General features: G+C 46.3%; 1 protein-coding gene across 1 annotated transcript in view; it reads right to left on the bottom strand.

The window, feature by feature from the left end:
* Nucleotides 1-17,888, bottom strand: part of BANK1 (B cell scaffold protein with ankyrin repeats 1) — a 533,405-nt gene that overhangs the window by 424,801 nt on the left and 90,716 nt on the right. The gene's annotated exons all lie outside the window — the stretch shown is intronic.

Genomic DNA, 17,888 nt, shown 5'->3' with positions numbered 1-17,888 from the left:
CTATAAAAAGGATAATTGCTATATAAATTATGATTCCGTTATTGGCTATTTACTAATGACTATTTTATGAATGGCTAAACATTGTTTTACTATAGAACCTTTATTGGGGATAGCAACATGTGTAACTTAATGGAATGTGGGACAGTGACAGAGATGGCACATGGGACCTACTTCAGAGACGGACTCAAATCCGATATTTACACAGATTAAGCGATTATTAGCCATTGCACATGCGTGTAAACCACATTACACATGCACAGGACTGAATTGCAATTGTGTTCGCACAGAGGATTCATTCGCAAAGTGAGTGACAGGTAGTCAGCTGTTGGGGAGGTAATGGGGGAGGTTAGAAAAACGCAGGCATGTCAGATCGTTTAAACACTGATTTCTTGTGCATAAATTAGCCACAGTTTTGATAATCGAAGCAGAGAGCCCTCTGCGTGTCTGGAGACCAGCTATGTCTGTGACAGCTTAGACTTACTCAGAAGACTGATGGCCGCCTGGCTCGCGTTCTGTGTTTCTGGTTTTGTACATGAGCGGCGGATGTGGGATGCTTTCAGTGGGCGTCTCTATGCATTGGATGGCGGGTGAGTCATTAGCATATTTTCACAATTGCGTACTGTGAGAGAACCCAACTGCGATGGCTTTTGCAACCATCTCTGAATCAGGCCTATAAAACAATGGTTGTAGCTCTGTGATTCTCTAGGTAAATTGATCCCCAAAATTACAAATAATCCTTATCAAAACAAAGGTCACGATGCAATTAAGCACGATGCTGAATAGCCCTGGGTGGGAGCTCCCAGAGCTATTCAATTTAGCGCGCTGTTTACTTTTGTCGGGAAGCAGTTAAGTCTGAGAATGCCAGTTCTCGTGACATAACCTGGGTGTTTAGCCGCGAGAACCAGCATTGCCCGACTAAAGGGCCGGTTGCAAGACTGTTAGCACTGCACTAAGCTGGCAAACAGCCTCTCGGCTGGATTTCTCCTCTCACCCTAAGGAGAGTGCGAGAAGAAATCCTTTAGTCTGACAAAACAGCGTGCTGAATTGAATAGCTTCGTGAGCTCCCTCCCGGGGCAATTTAGCATTGCGCTGAATTGAATCGTGACCTTAAAAAGGATTATTTGTAATTTTGGGAATCAATTTACCAAGTGGTGCCTAACCCTAACCTCCCCCCCTAGTGCCTAACCCTAAACCCCCCTTACCGCTCCCTAAACCTAACCCTCCCCCCTAGGGGTGCCTAACCCTAATCTCCCCCCCCCAGGGCCTGATTAAGGTCTGTGGGGGCCCCTGGGCAACAAACTTGTGGGGGCCCACAGGACAAATAAAATAAATGAAACTTTTAGGGCCCCCCACATAAATAAAACTACTTTTATGGCAGCCTCCAGCCAGCACCACACCAGGGGCGGATCTAGACATTTCTTTTTAGGGGGGCGGTTCACTCATAAACATAGTACCCTAAATATTCAATTTACCATTCATCATTGAAAGACATACCCCAAATATGCAATGCCCCCATTCACTGATTAAAAACCCTGCACTTTCTCTCCACCTCTTGTTAAATATCAGAATGTCTAAAATCTCTCATTCTCACCTGGCTGCCTTTGGTTGGTCCCGTCATCTCTGTGTTGCTCATGAAGCCTGCAGCTCCTGCGCTGATTGGTGAATAGTTCCAGCCATTCACCAATCAGTGTGTGAATACATCCCACCACTTTGATTGGTGAATGGCTGGAGGCATTCACCAATCAGTATTGTGCAGTGGCACCCCGATGACTGCGCTGCTGCCTAACAGAGCGGCAGCCCGACAGATGCTGCGATTGCTCTGTGTGAAACAGTGCAATCAGTCAGTGGTGAGCAGGGCCGGATTATAGGAGTGGCGACAGGGGCGGTCGTCCTGGGGCCCCCACACATAGAGGGCCCCCACAACTAGTAAAAAACAAACAAAAAGGTGCACAGCGTTTAGCTGTCTGCGATCCCGTCCTCTGTCTCCAACTTGGTTTCTTCTCATGGACCCTAACCAGCGCCGGATTAAGGTGGAGGCCACTGGAGGTAATTACCTCTGAGCCCCCCCCTGCGGGAACCCCCGCCACAAATTGGATCTCTAATACAATCCGATCTTGCAGCGCTGCACGCGCGCAGTCACACGCAGCACTGACAGCCGCCGGCGCTGCAGAGCAGTGCTGGGCTGGTGAGCGATGGCTCAGCTGTCCCATGGCTTGTGTAGCTGCACCATGCAGCTCGGTGACTGGCTGGCACGTAGGCTGCTGGGAAGGAGGAGGCGGGAGGAAGGGAGAGCACAGCATTAGCCCGGCCCCTTAAGCATGGAGGTTAACTTCTGTTCTGTGGAGAGAGGAACGTGCAGACGGTGAGCTGCAGAGAACAGGTAAGACAGGCAGTAAAGAGGTTTTTTTTGTTATTGTTTAAATTTGAAGGCACTGGGTCCTATGTGTACAGTATATATATATATATATATATATATATATATATGTATCTATGTGTGCAAATATTGTGTGCGTGTGTGTGTATATATATATATATATATATATATAGAGAGAGAGAGAGAGAAAGGGGAGATTGACTTAGGGCGACAGTACCGCTATTAACATATATTGAAAAACAACTTATAGTCTAAATAAAGTGCATATTATTGACAAATTCACATGTAAAATATTAAATAACTCCAGTTTAAAACCAAACACTAATTTAAAAGCATAAACCCTGCCATTAATATAGGCTAAATAGCCTTATATTATTCAGTTTAATGGCTAGTGAAAGTGCTTAATGCCTAAAGTGCATAAGTGAAAATAAATATATATACCAATATATAAATAAGATAATTTATTCTAAACACAAAAGGTTCATGACAGATGGTTCCCCCATGCACATTGGGGTAAACCTGATAGCATAAATACAATAAAAACAAATACAATAAATTAGTAAAAGATGAGGAGAAAACTGCTTATCTGATTAAAAGATATAGAGATTCTGCATAAGTCCTTAGGGAAAGAGCTAGGTCCCAACGCGTTTCGTCCGCTGACTTCTTCAGCTTTGAGTGTGATCCTGCTGCCGTAAAGTGCGGCGGCTGCTGCGCAGATTTGGCTGGGCGAATGTATTCGCTCTTAATTGAATTCCCCTCAATGTATTGTTGTCCGAAACGCAACTCACCAAAATATCACTTTAATAATGTGATTGATAGGGTCCCCACAAGTTTGTTGCCATGGGGCCCCTGCAGGCCTTAATCCGGCCCTGGCGGTGAGTGTCAGTGACAGGCAGAAGATGCTGCCCGATCGCTATCATTGTATTTACAAACACAATTGGAGCAGCCGGGGAGCAGCCTCTGCCTGCATGCCCTCCAGCCTAGTCCATCCCTTGCTGTCTCTGTGTTCCATCGGGGAATCACAGAGACAGCTACCAGACCAGCACAGCAGGCAGCTAGCCACTATTCTGTTCCCCTTTGACACCTCCCAGAGATCCCATCACGTGTGCAGGGTCTGCCTCCAAGAGACAATGTCAGAGGAGTTGGATGGGGGTGTGTAGTCCTGCTCCGGCCGGGTGCCACAGCTCACCTATCTCCTCGGAGGCGGAGCTGCACTTCTGCAGCATCAATACACAACTTTTATACTGCAGTGGCTGTCACTTTCTGTTATGGTTACGGTGATCGGCGATTGCCCAGCCTGGATCCGCCACTGCACCACACTAATGAAAAAAAAAACATTAACAAACTCACCCTCCAGGCAGTGCAGCACAGAGAATAGCCTTGTTCTGCTCCTCATTCCTTTTCCTTCAGTGGCGGTGGCGGCGGTGACAGTCGAGCTAAGGAGGCGGTCCCGGCACTCCTTCTCGGGCTCCCCCAGTCCCCAGTCAATCTGCAGTGCAGCTCACCTCTGCAGCTTCTGAGAGGGGCGGGCTGGCGCGGGGCTGCGCAGCGTGCTGTGTGACCTCTGATGTCACGCCCGCTCAGCTACACACAGCCTGCCCTGTGCACTGCACGCTCGCTGCCGAGGGACTGGCAGCACGCTTTAAGCAATATGCGCAATGCGCAGGTCAATCCCGGGATTGTAATCCCAACATATTTGGCCTAAAATCCCAAAATCACCCCGATCCCAGAATTGGCCTCCATAATAGTGGGGGTGTTTGTCAATGTGTGGGGGCCCTCTATGTGTGGGGGCCCCAGGACGTCCGCCCCGCCTGTAATCCAGGCCTGCTCCCCCCAACAAAACTTAACCCTAACCCCGCTAGACTCCCTAATCCAACCCTCCCCCAGCTGCTAACGGATTTACCTTCGTTTGGGCTTGCGTCCTCAGCGTTCCAGCGTCGGGATTAACATAGGTGTCGGTATCTCAACGCCTATGTTAGATCCCTTGATGGGATTCTGGTTTCGGGATTGAGACCGGCGGATATACCGTTACGGGAGCATGTTGTGTAGTCACCAGAACACACAGAGCTCAATCTGCTGTCTTTATGTAGGATGCAGTTAACAAGAACAGTAAAATTGAAGTAGACCTGACTTTGTTTTCATGTTCAGATTTCCCTATATTGCCAATTAATGTTGTAAATTAGTAATACACTGTGGAACACCCCCATTTTCTCTCTATCACAACATTTTTGGGAATTCAATTTGGTCAGTACTTGTTCCCCAAAGACATGAGCCTAACAGGGCACAGGTCTCTACTAGAGATCCACTCAAGGAGTTTTGGGCTTTGTGGCTGTTACTCTGCCTTCTGGGTAGGCACCAGACACAACTGGCAGAGATTAAAAGGAAAAGAGAGGGAACCATGACAACAGACACCTACTGTAGATGGTAGGATAAAGTAATACTGTAGCATTGGACAGCAAACTGAGCAGATATATATAGCAGGGGCATAAGCAGAATTTCTAGAGGGGGGTTTACAAACACTTGCATGGGGAATTCTTTTTAAAATGTATTACAGAAGTACTTTTACCACCGCAATATTTTATCCATTAGGATATCTCAGGATACTGGTAACAGATTATGAGTATTAAAAATGTGCTTTATTATTTAAATAAAGCCATTTTTTAACGCATGAGTTTTTTTACTTACTATTTTTATTTATTTGTTTAATAAATTTAATTTGTACCTGTCCAGGAAAGCATGTCATATCAGCAGATTGAGTAGATAACTGATGCTCTCTACAAAATGGTGACCTTTCTATCAAAGCTGAGTGACATCACAAAGGCTGTTTATGATGTAATAAGTCAGTTTACTACGGTGAAATATCAAATTATGCATGCTATTGCTAACAATTGATTAATAATCTATTTATAATCTAGCAATAACATTAAAATAATCTTGCATAGTAGGTAAGTAGACATATTAACAGATACAGTTGATAACTGACAAATCTATAGCAAGTCACATGATCAGCCTATTAAGGTTATAAATTACATCCTACCTGTATTTCACCATTTCTATCTATCTATCTATCTATCTATCTACTCTAGGTCCAGCACCGGGCAGGGCGCCGGACCTAGAGAAAGGGCACTTCTGCGCACACCTAAGTCGCCCGTGCACCTGAAAAGGGGGCTTGGCCAAGGAAAAGGGGACATGTCTTTAAGACGCGTCACCCTTCAGTCACTCTTGGGGCGTGCCCCCAAGTGCTGCGGTTACTGTGAATGGCTGCCAGGTGCATGCTACCGGCATCCATTCACCGGCGGTGATTGCTGCACTGACGTTTTCCCCACCCACGGGACTCATATCAGCAGATAGAGTTGATAACTGACAGTTCTCTACAAAATGGTGACCTTTCTTCCAAAGCTCAGTGACATCACAAAGGCTGTTTATGATGTAATAAGTCAGTTTACTACGGTGAAATATCAAATTATGCATGCTATTGCTAACAATTGATTAATAATCTATTTATAATCTAGCAATAACATTAAAATAATCTTGCATAGTAGGTCAGTAGACATATTAACAGATACAGTTGATAACTGACAAATCTATAGCAAGTCACATGATCAGCCTATTAAGGTTATAAATTACATCCTACCTGTATTTCACCATTTCTATCTATCTATCTATCTATCTATCTACTCTAGGTCCAGCACCGGGCAGGGCGCCGGACCTAGAGAAAGGGCACTTCTGCGCACACCTAAGTCGCCCGTGCACCTGAAAAGGGGGCTTGGCCAAGGAAAAGGGGACATGTCTTTATGACGCGTCACCCTTCAGTCACTCTTGGGGCGTGCCCCCAAGTGCTGCGGTTACTGTGAATGGCTGCCAGGTGCATGCTACCGGCATCCATTCACCGGCGGTGATTGCTGCACTGACGTTTTCCCCACCCACGGGACTCATATCAGCAGATAGAGTTGATAACTGACAGTTCTCTACAAAATGGTGACCTTTCTTCCAAAGCTCAGTGACATCACAAAGGCTGTGACAAGTAACAAGTCACATGGACAGAATACTGAGGTGAAAAATCTAATTCTTCATGTATTTTGCCATTGCTATCTAACTATTTATAATCTATCTATCTATCTATCTATCTATCTATCTATCTATCTATCTATCTATCTAGGTTAAAATAAGCTTACATTACAAGGTTAGTAGGCATATTAACAGATACAGGGCCTGATTCAGCAAGGATCGCAACTGCGATACGCATGCAATCGGCAAATTGTTGTGTTCTGTGCATGTGCATGCATCACAGAGCGCGTACCGGCCACAACGACGCAGACTCATAGCAGAGTGATTGATAGAAAGTGCCATTTGTGGGAGGTGACGGGTGGGTGGTCGGGGAAACGCAGGCATGCCGGGGCATTTGAATACGGTTGCAGGGGGCATGCATAAATTATCCACTGCAACGCCCTACACAGCCTGAGTACTCACTGCGTATCAGAAGGCTAGCAATTTCTGAGTAAGGTCTGACCTTGTGCAAGTGTGCATGAGACTCCAAATGGTACTCAATGTTACTTATGGTTTTGCTGTCTTGCTAAATATTACGGATGTGTATAGATTGGGCGTCCTTATGTAGTGCTGCGACAGCATAGCGATCGCAGTGGATTAGCATATCATCGCAGTGAGAATGCATGCATAATCACAGCCGCGATCGCAGTTGCAATCCTTACTGAATCAGGCCCACAGTTTATAACTGACAGTTTACTAGCAAGTCACATGATCAGCCTATTAAGATTATAAATCACATCCTACCAGCATTTCTATCTATCTATCTATCTATCTATCTATCTATCTATCTATCTATCTATCGTGTTCACTCTAGGTCCAGCACCGGGCAGGGCGCCGGACCTAGAGAAAGGGCACTTCTGCGCACACCTAAGTCGCCCGCGCACCTGAAAAGGGGGCTTGGCCAAGGAAAAGGGGACATGTCTTTATGATGCGTCACCCTTCAGTCACTCTTGGGGCGTGCCCCCAAGTGCTGCGGTTACTGTGAATGGCTGCCAGGTGCATGCTACCGGCATCCATTCACCGGCGGTGATTGCTGCACTGACGTTTTCCCCACCCACGGGACTCATATCAGCAGATAGAGTTGATAACTGACAGTTCTCTACAAAATGGTGACCTTTCTTCCAAAGCTCAGTGACATCACAAAGGCTGTGACAAGTAACAAGTCACATGGACAGAATACTGAGGTGAAAAATCTAATTCTTCATGTATTTTGCCATTGCTATCTAACTATTTATAATCTATCTATCTATCTATCTATCTATCTATCTATCTATCTATCTATCTATCTATCTATCTATCTATCTATCTATCTAGGTTAAAATAAGCTTACATTACAAGGTTAGTAGGCATATTAACAGATACAGGGCCTGATTCAGCAAGGATCGCAACTGCGATACGCATGCAATCGGCAAATTGTTGTGTTCTGTGCATGTGCATGCATCACAGAGCGCGTACCGGCCACAACGACGCAGACTCATAGCAGAGTGATTGATAGAAAGTGCCATTTGTGGGAGGTGACGGGTGGGTGGTCGGGGAAACGCAGGTATGCCGGGGCATTTGAATACGGTTGCAGGGGGCATGCATAAATTATCCACTGCAACGCCCTACACAGCCTGAGTACTCACTGCGTATCAGAAGGCTAGCAATTTCTGAGTAAGGTCTGACCTTGTGCAAGTGTGCATGAGACTCCAAATGGTACTCAATGTTACTTATGGTTTTGCTGTCTTGCTAAACATTACGATGTGTATAGATTGGGCGTCCTTATGTAGTGCTGCGACAGCATAGCGATCGCAGTGGATTAGCATATCATCGCAGTGAGAATGCATGCATAATCACAGCCGCGATCGCAGTTGCAATCCTTACTGAATCAGGCCCACAGTTTATAACTGACAGTTTACTAGCAAGTCACATGATCAGCCTATTAAGATTATAAATCACATCCTACCAGCATTTCTATCTATCTATCTATCTATCTATCTATCTATCTATCTATCTATCTATCTATCTATCGTGTTCACTCTAGGTCCAGCACCGGGCAGGGCGCCGGACCTAGAGAAAGGGCACTTCTGCGCACACCTAAGTCGCCCGTGCACCTGAAAAGGGGGCTTGGCCAAGGAAAAGGGGACATGTCTTTATGACGCGTCACCCTTCAGTCACTCTTGGGGCGTGCCCCCAAGTGCTGCGGTTACTGTGAATGGCTGCCAGGTGCATGCTACCGGCATCCATTCACCGGCGGTGATTGCTGCACTGACGTTTTCCCCACCCACGGGACTCATATCAGCAGATAGAGTTGATAACTGACAGTTCTCTACAAAATGGTGACCTTTCTTCCAAAGCTCAGTGACATCACAAAGGCTGTGACAAGTAACAAGTCACATGGACAGAATACTGAGGTGAAAAATCTAATTCTTCATGTATTTTGCCATTGCTATCTAACTATTTATAATCTATCTATCTATCTATCTATCTATCTATCTATCTATCTATCTATCTATCTATCTATCTATCTAGGTTAAAATAAGCTTACATTACAAGGTTAGTAGGCATATTAACAGATACAGGGCCTGATTTAGCAAGGATCGCAACTGCGATACGCATGCAATCGGCAAATTGTTGTGTTCTGTGCATGTGCATGCATCACAGAGCGCGTACCGGCCACAACGACGCAGACTCATAGCAGAGTGATTGATAGAAAGTGCCATTTGTGGGAGGTGACGGGTGGGTGGTCGGGGAAACGCAGGCATGCCGGGGCATTTGAATACGGTTGCAGGGGGCATGCATAAATTATCCACTGCAACGCCCTACACAGCCTGAGTACTCACTGCGTATCAGAAGGCTAGCAATTTCTGAGTAAGGTCTGACCTTGTGCAAGTGTGCATGAGACTCCAAATGGTACTCAATGTTACTTATGGTTTTGCTGTCTTGCTAAACATTACGGATGTGTATAGATTGGGCGTCCTTATGTAGTGCTGCGACAGCATAGCGATCGCAGTGGATTAGCATATCATCGCAGTGAGAATGCATGCATAATCACAGCCGCGATCGCAGTTGCAATCCTTACTGAATCAGGCCCACAGTTTATAACTGACAGTTTACTAGCAAGTCACATGATCAGCCTATTAAGATTATAAATCACATCCTACCAGCATTTCTATCTATCTATCTATCTATCTATCTATCTATCTATCTATCTATCTATCTATCGTGTTCACTCTAGGTCCAGCACCGGGCAGGGCGCCGGACCTAGAGAAAGGGCACTTCTGCGCACACCTAAGTCGCCCGCGCACCTGAAAAGGGGGCTTGGCCAAGGAAAAAGGGACATGTCTTTATGACGCGTCACCCTTCAGTCACTCTTGGGGTGTGCCCCCAAGTGCTGCGGTTACTGTGAATGGCTGCCAGGTGCATGCTACCGGCATCCATTCACCGGCGGTGATTGCTGCACTGACGTTTTCCCCACCCACGGGACTCATATCAGCAGATAGAGTTGATAACTGACAGTTCTCTACAAAATGGTGACCTTTCTTCCAAAGCTCAGTGACATCACAAAGGCTGTGACAAGTAACAAGTCACATGGACAGAATACTGAGGTGAAAAATCTAATTCTTCATGTATTTTGCCATTGCTATCTAACTATTTATAATCTATCTATCTATCTATCTATCTATCTATCTATCTATCTATCTATCTATCTAGGTTAAAATAAGCTTACATTACAAGGTTAGTAGGCATATTAACAGATACAGGGCCTGATTTAGCAAGGATCGCAACTGCGATACGCATGCAATCGGCAAATTGTTGTGTTCTGTGCATGTGCATGCATCACAGAGCACGTACCGGCCACAACGACGCAGACTCATAGCAGAGTGATTGATAGAAAGTGCCATTTGTGGGAGGTGACGGGTGGGTGGTCGGGGAAACGCAGGCATGCCGGGGCATTTGAATACGGTTGCAGGGGGCATGCATAAATTATCCACTGCAACGCCCTACACAGCCTGAGTACTCACTGCGTATCAGAAGGCTAGCAATTTCTGAGTAAGGTCTGACCTTGTGCAAGTGTGCATGAGACTCCAAATGGTACTCAATGTTACTTATGGTTTTGCTGTCTTGCTAAACATTACGGATGTGTATAGATTGGGCGTCCTTATGTAGTGCTGCGACAGCATAGCGATCGCAGTGGATTAGCATATCATCGCAGTGAGAATGCATGCATAATCACAGCCGCGATCGCAGTTGCAATCCTTACTGAATCAGGCCCACAGTTTATAACTGACAGTTTACTAGCAAGTCACATGATCAGCCTATTAAGATTATAAATCACATCCTACCAGCATTTCTATCTATCTATCTATCTATCTATCTATCTATCTATCTATCTATCGTGTTCACTCTAGGTCCAGCACCGGGCAGGGCGCCGGACCTAGAGAAAGGGCACTTCTGCGCACACCTAAGTCGCCCGCGCACCTGAAAAGGGGGCTTGGCCAAGGAAAAAGGGACATGTCTTTATGACGCGTCACCCTTCAGTCACTCTTGGGGTGTGCCCCCAAGTGCTGCGGTTACTGTGAATGGCTGCCAGGTGCATGCTACCGGCATCCATTCACCGGCGGTGATTGCTGCACTGACGTTTTCCCCACCCACGGGACTCATATCAGCAGATAGAGTTGATAACTGACAGTTCTCTACAAAATGGTGACCTTTCTTCCAAAGCTCAGTGACATCACAAAGGCTGTGACAAGTAACAAGTCACATGGACAGAATACTGAGGTGAAAAATCTAATTCTTCATGTATTTTGCCATTGCTATCTAACTATTTATAATCTATCTATCTATCTATCTATCTATCTATCTATCTATCTATCTATCTATCTAGGTTAAAATAAGCTTACATTACAAGGTTAGTAGGCATATTAACAGATACAGGGCCTGATTTAGCAAGGATCGCAACTGCGATACGCATGCAATCGGCAAATTGTTGTGTTCTGTGCATGTGCATGCATCACAGAGCGCGTACCGGCCACAACGACGCAGACTCATAGCAGAGTGATTGATAGAAAGTGCCATTTGTGGGAGGTGACGGGTGGGTGGTCGGGGAAACGCAGGCATGCCGGGGCATTTGAATACGGTTGCAGGGGGCATGCATAAATTATCCACTGCAACGCCCTACACAGCCTGAGTACTCACTGCGTATCAGAAGGCTAGCAATTTCTGAGTAAGGTCTGACCTTGTGCAAGTGTGCATGAGACTCCAAATGGTACTCAATGTTACTTATGGTTTTGCTGTCTTGCTAAACATTACGGATGTGTATAGATTGGGCGTCCTTATGTAGTGCTGCGACAGCATAGCGATCGCAGTGGATTAGCATATCATCGCAGTGAGAATGCATGCATAATCACAGCCGCGATCGCAGTTGCAATCCTTACTGAATCAGGCCCACAGTTTATAACTGACAGTTTACTAGCAAGTCACATGATCAGCCTATTAAGATTATAAATCACATCCTACCAGCATTTCTATCTATCTATCTATCTATCTATCTATCTATCTATCTATCTATCTATCTATCTATCTATCGTGTTCACTCTAGGTCCAGCACCGGGCAGGGCGCCGGACCTAGAGAAAGGGCACTTCTGCGCACACCTAAGTCGCCCGCGCACCTGAAAAGGGGGCTTGGCCAAGGAAAAGGGGACATGTCTTTATGACGCGTCACCCTTCAGTCACTCTTGGGGCGTGCCCCCAAGTGCTGCGGTTACTGTGAATGGCTGCCAGGTGCATGCTACCGGCATCCATTCACCGGCGGTGATTGCTGCACTGACGTTTTCCCCACCCACGGGACTCATATCAGCAGATAGAGTTGATAACTGACAGTTCTCTACAAAATGGTGACCTTTCTTCCAAAGCTCAGTGACATCACAAAGGCTGTGACAAGTAACAAGTCACATGGACAGAATACTGAGGTGAAAAATCTAATTCTTCATGTATTTTGCCATTGCTATCTAACTATTTATAATCTATCTATCTATCTATCTATCTATCTATCTATCTATCTATCTATCTATCTATCTATCTATCTAGGTTAAAATAAGCTTACATTACAAGGTTAGTAGGCATATTAACAGATACAGGGCCTGATTTAGCAAGGATCGCAACTGCGATACGCATGCAATCGGCAAATTGTTGTGTTCTGTGCATGTGCATGCATCACAGAGCGCGTACCGGCCACAACGACGCAGACTCATAGCAGAGTGATTGATAGAAAGTGCCATTTGTGGGAGGTGACGGGTGGGTGGTCGGGGAAACGCAGGCATGCCGGGGCATTTGAATACGGTTGCAGGGGGCATGCATAAATTATCCACTGCAACGCCCTACACAGCCTGAGTACTCACTGCGTATCAGAAGGCTAGCAATTTCTGAGTAAGGTCTGACCTTGTGCAAGTGTGCATGAGACTCCAAATGGTACTCAATGTTACTTATGGTTTTGCTGTCTTGCTAAACATTACGGATGTGTATAGATTGGGCGTCCTTATGTAGTGCTGCGACAGCATAGCGATCGCAGTGGATTAGCATATCATCGCAGTGAGAATGCATGCATAATCACAGCCGCGATCGCAGTTGCAATCCTTACTGAATCAGGCCCACAGTTTATAACTGACAGTTTACTAGCAAGTCACATGATCAGCCTATTAAGATTATAAATCACATCCTACCAGCATTTCTATCTATCTATCTATCTATCTATCTATCTATCTATCTATCTATCTATCGTGTTCACTCTAGGTCCAGCACCGGGCAGGGCGCTGGACCTAGAGAAAGGGCACTTCTGCGCACACCTAAGTCGCCGGCGCACCTGAAAAGGGGGCTTGGCCAAGGAAAAGGGGACATGTCTTTATGACGCGTCACCCTTCAGTCACTCTTGGGGCGTGCCCCCAAGTGCTGCGGTTACTGTGAATGGCTGCCAGGTGCATGCTACCGGCATCCATTCACCGGCGGTGATTGCTGCACTGACGTTTTCCCCACCCACGGGACTCATATCAGCAGATAGAGTTGATAACTGACAGTTCTCTACAAAATGGTGACCTTTCTTCCAAAGCCTAGTGACATCACAAAGGCTGTGACAAGTAACAAGTCACATGGACAGAATACTGAGGTGAAAAATCTAATTCTTCATGTATTTTGCCATTGCTATCTAACTATTTATAATCTATCTATCTATCTATCTATCTATCTATCTATCTATCTATCTAGGTTAAAATAAGCTTACATTACAAGGTTAGTAGGCATATTAACAGATACAGGGCCTGATTTAGCAAGGATCGCAACTGCGATACGCATGCAATCGGCAAATTGTTGTGTTCTGTGCATGTGCATGCATCACAGAGCGCGTACCGGCCACAACGACGCAGACTCATAGCAGAGTGATTGATAGAAAGTGCCATTTGTGGGAGGTGACGGGTGGGTGGTCGGGGAAACGCAGGCATGCCGGGGCATTTGAATACGGTTGCAGGGGGCATGCATAAATTATCCACTGCAACGCCCTACACAGCCTGAGTACTCACTGCGTATCAGAAGGCTAGCAATTTCTGAGTAAGGTCTGACCTTGTGCAAGTGTGCATGAGACTCCAAATGGTACTCAATGTTACTTATGGTTTTGCTGTCTTGCTAAACATTACGGATGTGTATAGATTGGGCGTCCTTATGTAGTGCTGCGACAGCATAGCGATCGCAGTGGATTAGCATATCATCGCAGTGAGAATGCATGCATAATCACAGCCGCGATCGCAGTTGCAATCCTTACTGAATCAGGCCCACAGTTTATAACTGACAGTTTACTAGCAAGTCACATGATCAGCCTATTAAGATTATAAATCACATCCTACCTGCATTTCTATCTATCTATCTATCTATCTATCTATCTATCTATCTATCTATCTATCTATCTATCTATCTATCTATCTATCTATCTATCTATCTATCTATCTATCTTTTAGGTTAAAATAAGCTTACATTACACAGCCAGTAGGCATACTAACATATGCAGTTATTAACTGACAGTGCTATAGCAAGTCACATGATCTGCCTATTGATGCTATACATCACATCTTACTTCCCTTTTATAGATCTGGGTAAAAAAGCATAATGGAAACATGTATTGGGAAAGGTTTTAAGACATGTACAATATTTTTCTCATTTCTCAATACACTGGTGCACTCAATTTAAGTTTGAGTCTGTGGGTGACTAATTTGAGTTTGAACACTGCATATTGCAAAGTTACAAAAGCATGTGTCATATGAATTATTAATATTGGCCTGACTTATTTTAATTTACAGCCAAATACCAAAACTTATAACAAGATACTGCCAAATGCTGGACTGAATCCAAAGCCTCATTTGCATATTATAGTTAAACTGGAGGAGCTAAATGGTAATATGTTATCTAATTTTAGCTCCTGGATTCAATAACCCATAACTTGTTATACAGCTCTAATATGTATTTGAAAATTAATGTGAATCCTGTATTCATTGCATGTAGGTTAATACTCATGATGTTATATAGATCTATCTATCTATATAACTATCTATATTAGGGATGAGCGGGTTCGGTTCCCTGAGAACCGAACCCACCCGAACTTCGGGGATCCGGGGCGATCCGAGCCCAAGCTCGGATCTCCCTGTCTGCCCCGGATCCCTCTCCCGAGGCAAAACCTCGAGATCTGCTGTCGGATCTCGAGGTTTTGCCTCGAGCGGCCATTTAAAAAAAAATGCCTTTGCCTTTAATGGGCAAAGTGCTGATTGGCTGACAGAGCCGTCTGTCACGGCTCTCAGCCAATCAGCATTATGGTGCTCATTTGCATGTAGCACGGACTCGTGAGATCCGTGCTACATGCATCTGTGTGATTGACAGTGACACAGAGCACAGATGGGTCAGTGAGACCCGTCTGTGCTGCTGTGTATTTCAATGACACAGATGCACGCACGGACCAGGAGATCCGTGCTACTTGCATCTGTGTCATTGACACAGAGCACTAACGGGTCCGTGAGACCCGTCTGTGCTGCTGTGGTAAATAAAAAAAAAAAAACCTGTGTAAAAAGAGAAAAAAATGGCGTCCTCCCCCCCAAAAAAAGAGCAACCAGCCCCGGGCATTAGTGACCCAGTGCTGGGTGTGCTTAAATACAGGGGACAAACGACATAGGGGTCCCCTGTACTTAAACACAACCAGCACCGGGCTAGTCAGAACCAGAGCTGGTTGCCAAAATACGGGGGACAAACGACGTAGGGGTCCCCCGTATTCTGCGCAACCAGCTCTGGGCTCTGATCCGGTCCTGGTTCTGGAAATACAGGGGAAAAAAATGAGTAGGGTTCCCCTGTATGTTCCAGAACCAGCACTGGACTTTTTCTAGCGGGGGGCTGATGCCACAGCCAGGGGAGCCCTTTCACCGGGCCCCCCAGCCGCAGCATCAGCCCTGACCGCTAGTCAGCCCAGGCCGGGGATCCCTGGAGAGCTGGGGACCCCCCCAATAAAGGGGTCACCCTCTCCAGGGCACCCCAGGCCCAGGCTGATAGCCCGGGGCTATCCCCGCCACCCCTGGTGGCGGTGGGTGGCGGGTTGATTGTGTGGTGTGGTGTAAATAAAGAATATCAAACATTGTCTTTACAAGTAGAACTGCAAGTCCCAGCAAGCCTGCCCCGCATGCTGGTACTTGGAGAACCACAAGTACCAGCATGCAGGGCATTAAGGGCCCACTAGTACCTGTAGTTCACCTGTAAAAAAATGTTTAAAAAAAACACAGGACACACACACCGTGACAGTATAAGTTTATTAAACATACATACACACACACACACACACACACATGTACACATACTCACCTATGTAACCCTGTAGCATCGGTCCACTTGTCCGGTAAAGTATCCATAGGGGACCTGTGAAAAAAAACATACTCACCATCTCCTATGCGAGGTTCTGTCCTCTTCGTTCCAAAGTAGGCATCCCCGGACTTGGCAAAAAAAAAAAAAACGAAAACGCGATCCACGAACTTAGTACCGTTCTATAGAACGGTACTTCCCGAATGAGAGCTTAGCGGCGGGGTATCACCATGGAAACCCCGCTGCTAAGCGTTCATTGGCTGAGAGAGGCCATCTCCCGTCTCTCTCAGCCAATGAACGGCTCCCTCCATTGTAGTCAATGCTGGGAGCCGCAAGGTTATTAAAGTTTACCCTGCGGTTCCCACCATTGACTACAATGGAGGGAGCCGTTCATTGGCTGAGAGACGGGAGATGACCTCTCTCAGCCAATGAACGCTTAGCAGCGGGGTTTCCATGGTGATACCCCGCCGCTAAGCTCTCATTCGGGAAGTACCGTTCTATAGAACGGTACTAAGTTCGTGGATCGCGTTTTCGTTTTTTTTTTTTGCCAAGTCCGGGGATGCCTACTTTGGAACGAAGAGGACAGAACCTCGCATAGGAGATGGTGAGTATGTTTTTTTTCACAGGTCCCCTAGGGATACTTTACCGGACAAGTGGACCGATGCTACAGGTTACATAGGTGAGTATGTGTACATGTGTGTGTGTGTATGTATGTTTAATAAACTTATACTGTCACGGTGTGTGTGTCCTGTGTTTTTTTAAACATTTTTTTTACAGGTGAACTACAGGTACTAGTGGGCCCTTAATGCCCTGCATGCTGGTACTTGTGGTTCTCCAAGTACCAGCATGCGGGGCAGGCTAGCTGGGACTTGCAGTTCTACTTGTAAAGACAATGTTTGATATTCTTTATTTACACCACACCACACAATCAACCCGCCACCCACCGCCACCAGGGGTGGCGGGGATAGCCCCGGGCTATCAGCCTGGGCCTGGGGTGCCCTGGAGAGGGTGACCCCTTTATTGGGGGGGTCCCCAGCTCTCCAGGGATCCCCGGCCTGGGCTGACTAGCGGTCAGGGTTGATGCTGCGGCTGGGGGGCCCGGTGAAAGGGCTCCCCTGGCTGTGGCATCAGCCCCCCGCTAGAAAAAGTCCAGTGCTGGTTCTGGAACATACAGGGGAACCCTACTCATTTTTTGTCCCCTATATTTCCAGAACAAGGACCGGATCAGAGCCCAGAGCTGGTTGCGCAGAATACAGGGGACCCCTACGTCGTTTGTCCCCCGTATTTTGGCAACCAGCGCTGGTTCTGACTAGCCCGGTGCTGGTTGTGCTTAAGTACAGGGGACCCCTACGTCGTTTGTCCCCTGTATTTAAGCACACCCAGCACTGGGTTACTAATGCCCGGGGCTGGTTGCTCTTTTTTGGGGGGGTGCACGCCATTTTTTTCTTTTTTTACACAGGTTTTTTTTTTTTTTTTTTACCACAGCAGCACAGACGGGTCTCACGGACCTGTCATTGCTCTGTGCCAATCACACAGATGCATGTAGCACGGATCTCCCGGGTTCGTGCTACATGCAAATGGGCACCATAACGCTGATTGGCTTCCTGTC

This window comes from Taudactylus pleione, unplaced genomic scaffold (genome assembly GCF_031769625.1).
Source record: "Taudactylus pleione unplaced genomic scaffold, aTauple2 ptg000573l, whole genome shotgun sequence".
Classification (NCBI taxonomy): domain Eukaryota; kingdom Metazoa; phylum Chordata; class Amphibia; order Anura; family Myobatrachidae; genus Taudactylus; species Taudactylus pleione.
This window is presented reverse-complemented; position numbering and strand designations above follow the sequence as displayed.